Source organism: Solanum stenotomum, chromosome 3 (genome assembly GCF_019186545.1).
Source record: "Solanum stenotomum isolate F172 chromosome 3, ASM1918654v1, whole genome shotgun sequence".
Lineage (NCBI taxonomy): Eukaryota > Viridiplantae > Streptophyta > Magnoliopsida > Solanales > Solanaceae > Solanum > Solanum stenotomum.
Window position 1 is genome coordinate 29308099 of NC_064284.1, and position 11882 is coordinate 29319980.

Below are 11882 nucleotides of genomic sequence, written 5' to 3' on the forward strand. Positions count from 1 at the left end.
AAAACTTCATTGATGACGTTAAGAAAATATTTGGAGTGATCCAAGTGACTGGTAGTGATAGGGTGGAATTGACCTCCTAAGGATATGGCTCACATATGGTACACTCAGTGGAAAGACAACATGGGCTAGTTTGTTTTTTGTAACTCCCTTTATAGCAGTTATCTTAGGTGTCAGTCCAGAAACTCATTTAGAACCTTTTTTAGTCTCTACTCTAGTCAGTGACCCAGTTATAGCTAGACGGGAATACAAAAATTGCCTTGCCACAGTATCCCAGAAAGTCACCTCAGTAGATCTTGTAGAGTTAGAAATGGTAGATTTTGATATCATTCTAGGCATGGATTGGTTACATTCCTGCTATGAATCAGTCGATTGTAGAACTAGGATTTGTTTTTTTTTTCAGTTTCCAGACGAACCAATCTTAAAATGGAAGGGTAGTATCTTAGCGCCTATGGGTAGATTCATTTCTTACCTTAAGGCCAAAAAGATGATCTCTAAGGGTTATCTCTATCATCTAGTTCAGGTTAAGGATTCTAGCTCCAAAAGCCCCGCTCTTGAGTCAGCTCCAATAGTTAATGAGTTTCCAGAAATATTTCCAGAAGATCTTCCCGGAGTTTCTCCCGAAAGGGAAATCGACTTTGGAATTGATCTCCTACCAGATACCTAACCTATTTCTATTCCTCCTTACAGAATGGCTCCAGCAGAGCTTAAGGAATTGAAAGACCAGTTGAAAGACCGTCTAGATAAGGGCTTCATCAAACCCAGTATTTCCCCATGGGGTGCACCAATGTTGTTCGTGAAAAAATAAATATGGTTCTCTTAGAATGTGCATTAACTATAGGCAGTTGAATAGACAAGAATAAGTATCTTATCCCTAGGATTGATGACTTGTTTGACCAACTTCAGGGTGCTAGTCATTACTCAAAGATATACCTCAAATCTTGTTATCTTTAACTTAGAGTCAGAGATATTGACATCACAAAAATAGCCTTCAGAATTAGGTATGGTCATTATGAATTCGTAGTTATGTCATTTGGACTAACCAATGCTCCTACAACTTTTATGGATTTGATGAACAAAGTGTTCAAGCAGTATTTGGACTTGTTCGTTATCGTCTTTATTGATGATATACTCATTTACTTTAGGAATGCGGAAGAACATGCGAATCATTTGAGGGTTGTCCTGCAAACTCTAATCGCTAAGTTTAGAAAATGTGAGTTTTGTTGCAGTTAGTTGCTTTCCATGGGCATATAATGTCTAGAGAAGGGATCCGAGTAGATTCTCATAAAATAAAAATAGTGAAACAATGGCCTAGACCTACCTCTCCTACAAATATCATAAGTTTCTTGGGTTTGGCTGGTTATTGCAGAAGGTTCGTGGAAGGATTTTCATCCATTGCTTCTCCATTGACTAAAGTTAACTCAGAAAAAAGGTTAAGTTTCAATGGTCAAATGATTGTGAGAAAAGCTTCACCGAACTAAAAATTAGGTTGACTACAACTCCATTTTTTACTCCACCAGAGGGTACAGACGGTTATGTTATCTATTGTGATTCATCCAAAGTCAGCCTAGGTTGTGTGTTGATGTAGCGTGGTAAGGTTATAGCTTATGTTTCTAGATAACTTAAGGTGCATGAAAAGAACTATCCAACTCATGACCTAGAGCTTGCAGCAGTGGTTTTTGCACTTAAGATTTGGAGACATTACTTATATGGTGTTCACGTAGATGTGTTCACAGAGCATAAAAGCCTTCAATATGTGTTCAACCAGAAAAAGTTGAATCTTCGCAAAAGGAGATGGCTTGAGTTCCTCAAGGATGATGATATGAGTGTGCTTTACCATCCTGGTAAGGCCAATATGGTAGCAGATGCTCTTGGTAGACTATCTTTGGATAGTGTAGCAAATATTGAGAAAGAAAAAAAGGAACTAGCAAAGGATTATCATAGACTTGCTCGCTTAGGAGTTCGTCTTATGAGCATATCAGATAGTGGTGTAACAGTTATGAATGGGTTAGAATCTTCAATGGTAGCGGAGGTTAAGGAAAGGCAAGACAGTAATCTTATATTGCTTCAACTAAAGGGTGCTGTCTATCAACAGAGAGTTAATATTTTCTCCCAAGGGGGAGATGGTGTGCTTTGCTATTAGGGTCGATTATGTGTTCCTAAGGTGGGTGAGTTGAGACAACAGATTCTCGCAGAAGCCCATAACTCCAGATATTCTATTCATCCAGGAACTACTAAGATGTACCGTGATCTGTGGGAAGTATTTTGGTGGAATGGTATGTAAAGGGATATAGCGGATTTTGTGGCTAAGTGCCCTGATTGCCAGCAAGTAATAGTAGAACATCAGAAACCATGAGGTATGACTCAAGAGATCAACATTCCTACTTGGAAGTGGGAAGTGATCAACGTGGACTTCATTACAAGTTTACCTCGTACTCGCAAACAACATGACTCCATTTGGGTGATAGTTGATACAATGACTAAGTCTACGCGATTTTTGGTTGTTAAGACTATAAATTCGATGGAGGACCACACCAAACTTTACATTAATGAGATAGTTAGGTTGCATAGGGTTCCTTTGTCTATCATTTCAGATAGAGGTCCTCAATTTACCTCTCATTTCTGGAAGTCATTTCAGAAAGGTCTTGGTACTCAGGTTAACCTTAGCACAACATTTCATCCACATATGGATGGTTAGGCAGAATGTACCATTCAGACCTTAGAGGACATGTTGAGACCTTGCGTGATCGATTTCAAGGGTAGTTGGGATGATCACCTTCCTCTTATAGAGTTCACCTACAATAATAGCTACCATTCCAAGATTCAGATGGCCTCTTATGAGGAATTGTATGGGCATAGACGTAGATCTCCAGTTGGTTGGTTTGAAGTAGGTGAAGAAGACTTGATAGGGCCCGATTCAGTTCATGATGCTATGGAGAAAGTGCAACTCATTAGATATAGACTTAAGACAGCCCACAGTCGCCATAAGTCCTATGCAGATGTAAGGAGAAAGGACTTAGAGTTCCAAGTTGATGATTGGGTTTTTCTGAAAGTGTCACCTATGAAGGGGGTGATGAGATTTGGCAAGAAAGGGAAGCCGAGTCCTAGATATGTAGGCCCTTACAAGATCTTAAAAAGGGTTGGTAAAGTGTCTTACGAGTTAGAGTTGCCAACAGAACTAGCAGCAGTGCATCCAGTTTTTCACATTTCGTTGTTGAAGAAGTGTGTCAGTGATCTAGCATTTATTGTACCTTTAGAAAGTGTGGCTTTGAAGGATAGTCTCACTTATGAAGAGGTACTAGTTGAAATCCTTGATCACCAGGTTCGAAGGTTGAGAAACAAAGAAGTCGCTTCAGTTAAGGTTTTGTGGCGCAGTTAGTCCGTAGAGGGACTTACTTAGGAAGCAGAAGTAGCCATGAAGACAAAATATCCTTATCTCTTTCTTTCCGATTCCATTCCAGCTTGAGGTAATAGTTCCTCTTCATTTTTTCAGTCATTCATGCTCAGATTCAATTTTAATATCATGCTTCTTCAGTTTGTACTTGCATTTTAGCGTATTTGCATGTTAATGGAACTTAGTTTAGTCAGTTTCTAGAAATTAGTGGAAGAGTTTGTAGCTCTTTCCCTCCCTATCCACCTAGTTTAGACTTCATTTGAGGATGAATACTCCCAAGGGGGAGATATTGTAACATCCCGTATTCGAAAATAGACCGAACTAGCAGATTTCCAAATGTTGCAGGTGCAACCCACAATTGCCACCCACGGTCCATCCTGGTGGTTCGTGGATGGCCACCTACAGCCCTCACCAGAATCAACCCAAAAATTTCTCTAAGGCATGACCCACGACCGAACTAACGGACCGTTGATTGGATCATAGACCTTGGTCCTGGTTCGTAGATCGAGGCCTCAGAACCTGGTCTCTGAGTCGATCGACGGACTGACAAGATGGATCGTGGATCAGTCCACGGAACGTTAATCAGTCCATAGGTCGAGGCCCTCAGGATCCCCTAGAACCCATTATATAAAGTCGATCCACGGATTGACAGGACAGATTGTGGATCAGTCCATAAGTCGAGACCCTCAGGAACCCCTAGAACCCATCCTCTGAAGTCGATCGACGGACTGACATGATGGATCATGGATTAGTCCATGGACCGGCGACCCTCAGGACCCCTCAGAACGCATCCTCTGAAGTTGATCGACGGAATGACTGGATGGATCGTGGATCAGTCCACGGACCGTCGATCACTCCCGTCGATGGTTTCAGCAGATTTTAAGTCAGGGGTCATTTGGTCTTTTCCTTATGCATTGGACCCCTAAACTACGTCGTTTAAACCCTAGACTACGTAGTTTTTGTTTGTTTTAGCCAAGTAAACTAATTAGAACCTAACCTAATCAATTATTCACCCAAAAAATTCATCAATCTTAGAGCAAAAACAAGAGAAGAAGTTGAACAGCCTTAGTTCAAAAATGCAGTGAGTTTTCATCAGTTCCAACCCCGTAATCGAAAGATTTCTCCGTGAATTTCGTCACTAGGTATGTGGGATTTCACTAGTGGGTTCCTTTCACCCATTTAGGTCCCTAGAATTCAGTCAGATTCTTGATTCCCTTTATATTATCTAGACTTAGGGTTTTCAGAATTTCAACAGATTATTATGAATTAGTTACTTTAATGTTCCTAATTAGATTATCATGATTTTAGTATGGTTTTGCGTATATTCTTTCATAAATTCAGAACCCTAGCTATGTAGTTCTTTTAGTTCATTAATTACACATAATAGGTCAGATATTTCAGATATACGTGCCTCAGATTTGAATGTTTCATTATCAGTACATTAATGTTGCGTTTTCAGTTAGCATGTCATTTTTTGAGCTATCCAATATGACAAAAATTCAGTCATAAATTGTTAATTACATAATCAATTAGGAGAAGCTTCATACCGAGTGGACTAGGGTCAGACACCCTCAAGTACCAGAACTACGTGCGCCGTAGGTTGTAAGTCCCCTTAGTGGGCATCATTTTAGTAATCACGCCAGTCATGCCTCTATACCTCTGGTAGGGTATATTGGGTCCTCTCGATGGGGTGTATACATCGGACTCCACATTTAGCTCATATGGTTTTATGTCAGTTATTAGTAGCTCCCTTACAGTTCAGTCAGATTCTATTGCACTGACCATGTTATCAGTATAGTTCAGTATTCAGTCTCAGCATGTTATAAACTTGGTCATTGCATTCAGTTTAGCCATGTTTAGTGTTTCTTATATCCTTATCATGTTTAGATTATATCATTGCTTTATTGCTTGTTCAATTATGTTATTATTCAACTTTACTCTATCCTTCATGTTCAGTACCTTTCAAGTACTGACGCATACTCTGCGCTACATATTTTTGTGATATAGGTTTAGGTCCCTAGCAGTCAGATCACGCATAGATCGATTCCCAATCTTCAGTTCAACATCATCAGTGGTGAGTCCTCATTCTTCAAGGACTAGTGACATAATTATCTTTCTTGTGTTTAGCTTTATTTTCAGTTTTGCTAGATCTAGTTGGGACATGTCCTAATATTTTTAGTCAGTAGAGGATTTATTTCAGAAATAATTAGTTTCAGCTTTAGTGTTAGAGTTTGACTTTTAATTTGTATTCAAACTCTCAGTTTCTTATATTTAGATTTAGTTTATGGGTATTCCCCATCATTTCAGATTTTCATATGATTTAACTTCTGCACAGTATTTATTCCTTCAGTTTATCTTTAGTATACTTATGATTATGCCAGCAGGGTTAGCTTGGGGTCACCCATGATCCTTGGTCTAGTATCCGCATCCAGGGGTTAGCCTCGGGGAGTGACAAACTTGGTATCAGATCACTAGGTTTAAGAGTCCTAGGATGTCTGAAAAGCCAAACTAAGTAGATTCCTTTTCATGGGTGTGAAGTGCACCATATCTAATGAGAAAGAGGCTGCAAAGTGTTTTAGGAAAAACTTCAATTTCTTTGTTACTCTTATCGTGCGTAAGGTATGATCTAATTCCTCGTGCTAATCCTTTGTTATGCAATTTCAGTGATCATGCCTCCTCGTAGAGCTTATGGAAGGAATGCAAATGCCAAAAATGCAAACGCAGCTCCTTCAATCCCAGAACAGGAAGTTTTAAATGCTGAATTACGAAACGCTATCCTACTGTTGTCTCAGAGTGTGACCAACTAGAACATTCAGCAGGTTCCACTTCTGACAAATGCTATTGTTGGGTCAACTGCTACTAGAGTTCGTGATTTTGTTAGGATGAATCCACCTGAGTTCTTAGGATCACAGATTGGTGAGGATCCCCAAGGTTTCATTGATGAGGTCAAGAAGATCTTTGAAGTGATGCAGGTAACTGGGAATGATCGGCTTGGTTTGACATCTTATCAGCTTAAGGATGTGGCTTATATCTGGTATACTTAGTAGAAAGAGAACAGGGGTACAAATGCAACTCCTATCACTTGGGAATGCCTTAGTGAGACCTTTCTGGACAGGTTCTTCCCAAGAGAGTTGAGGGAGGCAAAAGTTCAGGAGTTTATGAATTTGAGGCAGGGTTCTATGACGGTCCAAGAGTATGGACTCAAGTTCACCCAACTCTCCGGGTATGCTCCTCACATGATTGCTGATTCCAGGGCTTAAATGAACAAGTTCATGTATGGGGTATCCGATCTAGTGAAAACAGAGTTTAGGAATGCCATATTACTTGATGATATGAACATCTCTAGGCTCATGACTCATGATCAGCAGGTTGAGGGTGATAAGCTTAGGGAACATGCCAAGGAGAATAAGAAGGCTAGGACCGACAACTATGACAATTCTCAACAAAAATTAGGTGGTGGAAATCGCTCACAGTTTCAGCAGAAGTCTTCAACTCCAGCACATTCATCAGTCAGTGTTCCATCCTCCAAGTTCCAAAATGATAATAAGGGTAGGGCATCAGACTCTAAGTCCCAAGGTAGTGTTTCAGGCACCAGAACCTACCCAACTTGTCCTAAATATGGTAATAACCATTCGGGGGAGTGCCTTGCAGGAAAGGAATGATGCTTTGGGTGTGGTCAGTCTAGTCACATATTGAAATATTATCCTTCTAAACAGGGTCAAGGGGGCAATAATAGTAGAGCTCAATCCACAACTTCAACAGGACCAGTAGGTCGCCCGACTCAGCAGGGTAGCTCATCTGGTACAAGTGGCGGTCAGCGCCAAAACGTGTTGTATTCTCTTCATGCTCGCTAGGATCAGGAAGACTTTCTGGAGTCTTTGACTTAGATGTTTATGCTTTGTCAGATCCAGGGGCTACTCTTTCCTTTGTAATTCCTTATATAACAGTCAACTTCGATGTTAGTCTAGAAACTCTCTCAGAACCCTTCTTTGTCTCTACTCCAATCGGTGACCCAGTTATAGCTAGACGAGTATACAAAAATTGCCCTGTCACAGTCTCCCAGAAAGTCACCTCAACAAATCTTGTAGAGTTAGAAATAGTAGATTTTGATATCATTCTAGGCATGGATTGGTTACATTCCTATTATGCCTCAGTCAATTGTAGAACTAGGATTGTTTATTTTCAGTTTCCAGACAAACCAATCTTAGAATGGAAGGGTAGTAGCTTAGCGCCTATGGGTTGATTCATTTCTTACTTTAAGGCTAGAAAAATAATTTCTAAGGGGTATCTCTATCATCTAGTTTGGTTTAAGGATTCAAGCTCTGAAACCCCAACTCTTGAGTCAATTCCAGTAGTCAATGAGTTCCCAGAAGATCTTCTCGGAGTTCCTCCCGAAAGAGAAATCGACTTTGGAATTGATCTCCTTCCAGATACCCAGCCTATCTCTGTTCCTCCTTACATAATGGCTCCAGCAGAGCTTAAGGAGTTGAAAAGGCAGTTGAAAGACCTTCTAGATAAGGGCTTTATCAAACCCAATATTTCCCCATAGGGTGCACCAGTGTTGTTCGTGAAGAAGAAAAATGGTTCTCTTAGAATGTGCATTGACTATAGACAGGTGAACAAGGTTACAATCAAGAATAAATACTCTATCCCCAGTATTGATGACTTGTTTGACCAACTTCAAGGTGCTAGTCATTTCTCAAAGATAGACCTCAGATCAGGTTATTATCAAGTTAGAGTCAGAGATAGTGACATTCCAAACACAACCTTCAAAACTTGGTATGGACATTATGAATTTGTAGTTATGTCATTTGGACTAACCAATGCTCATGTAGCTTTCATGAATTTGATAAACAGAGTGTTCAAGTAGTACTTGGACTTGTTTGTTATCGTCTCTTTTGATGATATCTTCATTTACTCTAGGAATGAGGAAGAACATGCGTATCCTTTGAGGGTTGTTCTGCAAACTCTTAAAGATCGCCAGTTATTTGCTAAGTTTAGCAAGTGTCAATTTTGGTTGCAATATTGTGTCTAGTGAAGGGATCTGAGTGGATTCTCAAAAAATAGAAGTAGTGAAAGAGTGGCCCAGACCTACCTCTCTTACATATATCAGGAGTTTCTTGGGTCTAGCGGGTTATTACAAAAGATTCGTGGAAGGATTTTCATCCATAGCCTCTCCAATAACTAAGTTGACGCAACAAAAGTTTCATTGGTTAGATGACTGTGAGAAGAACTTCGCAGAACTGAAAACTAGGTTGACTACAACTCCTATTTTGACTCTACCAGAGGGTTCAGACGGGTATGTTATCTATTGTGATGCATCTAAATTCGACCTAGGTTGTGTGTTGATGGAGCGAGGTAAGGTCATAACTTATGCTTCTAGGCAGCTTAAGGTGCATGAGAAGAACTATCCAACTCATGACCTCGAGCTTGCAGCAGTGGTGTTTGAACTTAAGATTTGGAGACACTAATTGTATGGTGTTCATGTAGATATGTTCACAGACCACAAGAACCTTCAGTATGTGTTCACTTAGAAAGAGTTGAATCTCCGCCAGAGGATATGGCTGCTAGAGTTCCTCAAAGATTATGATATGAGTGTGCATTAGCATCCTGCTAAGGCCAACGTAGTAGTAGATACTCTTAGTAGACTATCTATGGGTAGTGTGGCACATGTTAAGGAAGAAAGAAAGGAACTAGCAAAGGATGTTCATAGAGTTACTCGCTTAGGAGTTCATCTTATGAGCATATCAGATGGTGGTGTAACAGTTCAGAATGGGTCAGCATCTTCATCGGTAGTGGAGGTTAGGAAAAGCAACACAGTGATCTGATATTGCTTTAACTAAAGGGTGCAGTGCATCAACAGAGAGTTGAAGTTTTCTCCCAATGGGGAGATGGTGCGCTTCGCTATCAGGATCGATTATGTGTTCCCAAGGTGGGTGAGTTGAGACAACAGATTCTTGCAGAAGCTCATAACTCTAGATATTCTATTCATCCAAGCGCCACTAAGATGTATGGTGATATGTGGGAAGGCTTTTGGTGGAATGGTATGAAAAGGGATATAGCGGATTTTGTGGCTAAGTGCCCCAATTGTCAGCAAGTCAAGGTAGAATATCAGAAACTAGGAGGTATGACTCAAGAGATCAAAATTCCTACTTGGAAGTGGGAAGTGATCAACATGGACTTCATCACAGGTTTACCCCGTACTCGTAGACAGCATGACTCCATTTGGGTGATTGTTGACAGAGTTACGAAGCCTGCATGCTTTTTGGCGGTTAAGATTACAGATTCAGCGGAGGAAGACGCTAAGCTTTACATTAATGAGATAGTCAGGTTTCATGGGGTTCCTTTGTCCATCATTTCAGATAGAGGTCCTCAGTTTACCACTTATTTCTGGAAGTCATTTCAGAAAGGTCTTGGTACTTAAGTTAACCTTAGCCCAACATTTCATCCGCAGACAGATAGTCAGGCAGAGCGTATTATTTAGACCTTAGGACATGTTGAGAGCTTGTGTGATCGACTTCAAGGGTATTCGGGATGATTACATTCCTCTTATAGAGTTCGCCTATAATAATAGTTACCATTCCAATATTCAGATGACCCCTTATAAGGCATTGTATGGGCGTAGATGTAGATCTCCAGCTGGTTGGTTTGAAGTAGGTGAAGCAACCTTAATAAGGCCAGATTCAGTTCATGATGCTATGGAGAAAGTGCAACTCATTAGAAATAGACTTAAGACAGCCCAGAGTTGCCAAAAGTCCTATGCAGATGTAAGGAGAAGGGAATTAGAGTTCCAAGTTGATGATTGGGTTTTCTTGAAAGTGTCACCTATGAAAGGTGTGATTAGGTTTGGCAAGAAAGGGAAGCTCAGTCCTAGATATATAGGCCCTTACAAGATCTTGAAAAGAGTTGATAAAGTGGCTAATGAGTTAGAGTTGCTAGCAGAATTAGCCGCGGTACATTCAGTTTTTCACATTTCACTGTTGAAGAAGTGTGTGGGTGATCTAGAATCTATAGTACCTTTAGAAAGTGTGGCTGTGAAGTATAGCCTCACTTATGAAGAGGTACCGGTTGAAATCCTTGATCGTCAGGTTCGAAGGTTGAGAAACAAGGAAGTCGCTTTAGTCAAGGTTTTGTAGAGGAGTCAGTCCGTAGAGGGAGCTACTTGGGAAGCAGAAACAACCATGAAGGCCAAGTATCCTCACCTCTTTCCTTCCGATTCTATTCCAGCTTGTGGTAATAGTTCCTCTTCAGTATTTCAATCATTCATGCGTAGATTCAGTGTTAGTATCATGTTCCTTCAGTTTGTACTTGCATTTTCAGCGTATTTGCATGCTCTTGGAACTTAGTTTAGTTAGAAATCAATTTCTAATACTTAGTGGTAGGGTTTGGAGCTCTTTCCCTCAGTTTCAGCTAGTTTAGTCTTCATTCAAGGACGAATGTTCCCAAGGGGGAGATAATGTAACACCCCATATCCTAAAATAGACCTCGATGCAGATTTACAGAAGTTGCAGGTACAACCCATGGTTGCCACCCACAGACCGTAAGGTGACGCACGACCCGTGCTGGTGGTCCATGGTTCGCATCTGCAACTTTCCCCAGACTTAGCCTAAAAAATTATTCTAAGTGTTGACTCACTGACCGTGGTCCATGTCCGTGGATTAGACCCTCAGTTTCCAGCCTCCAGTCGCGATTGACGGTTGACCAGCACAGACCGTCAATCGATTGAAGGTCGGTCGGTGACCCCGACAACAGTTAAGTTAGGGGTCTTTTGGTCTTTTTCTTATGCGTTGGACCCCTAAACTACGTCGTTTAAACCTTAAACAATGTGGTTTTGGTCAGTTTTAGCCTAGAAACATAACTAGGACTTACCTAAGTTAGATAATTCATCAAACTTAGAAAAACTAGAGCGTAAGAAGAGAAAGAGGTCAAGAACCCTAGTTCAAGAACGCAACAAGGTTCCATCAGTTCCAGCCCCGAAATCGAATGATTTCTCCATGGAATTCATCACCAGGTATGTGGGATTTCACTAGTGGGTTCCTTTCACCCATTAGGTCCCTAGATTTCTGTCAGAAACTTGATTCCCTTAATATTATTTAGACCTACGGTTTCTTGAATGTTAGAAATTGTTGGGTTTTAGCTGTTAGAATGATCCAAATCATATTATCATGTTGTAGTATTATTTTTGCCCAGATTCATGCATAAATTCAGAATCCTAGCTATGTAGTTCTTTTTGTTCATGAATTACACATGCTAGGTCAGTTTATTCAGATATATACAAACATGCCTCAGTTTTCGAATGCATTATTATGAATATATTAATGTGCATTCTTAGTTTGCATATGAGTATTTTGAGCTACCCAGTATTACAACATTTCATTCATAAAGTGTTAATTACTAAATCAATTGGGAGAAGCTTAATACCGATTGGACTAGGGTTAGTCACCCTCAAGACCCAGAACTACGTGCCCCGTAGGCTTTAAGTCCCCTCTGT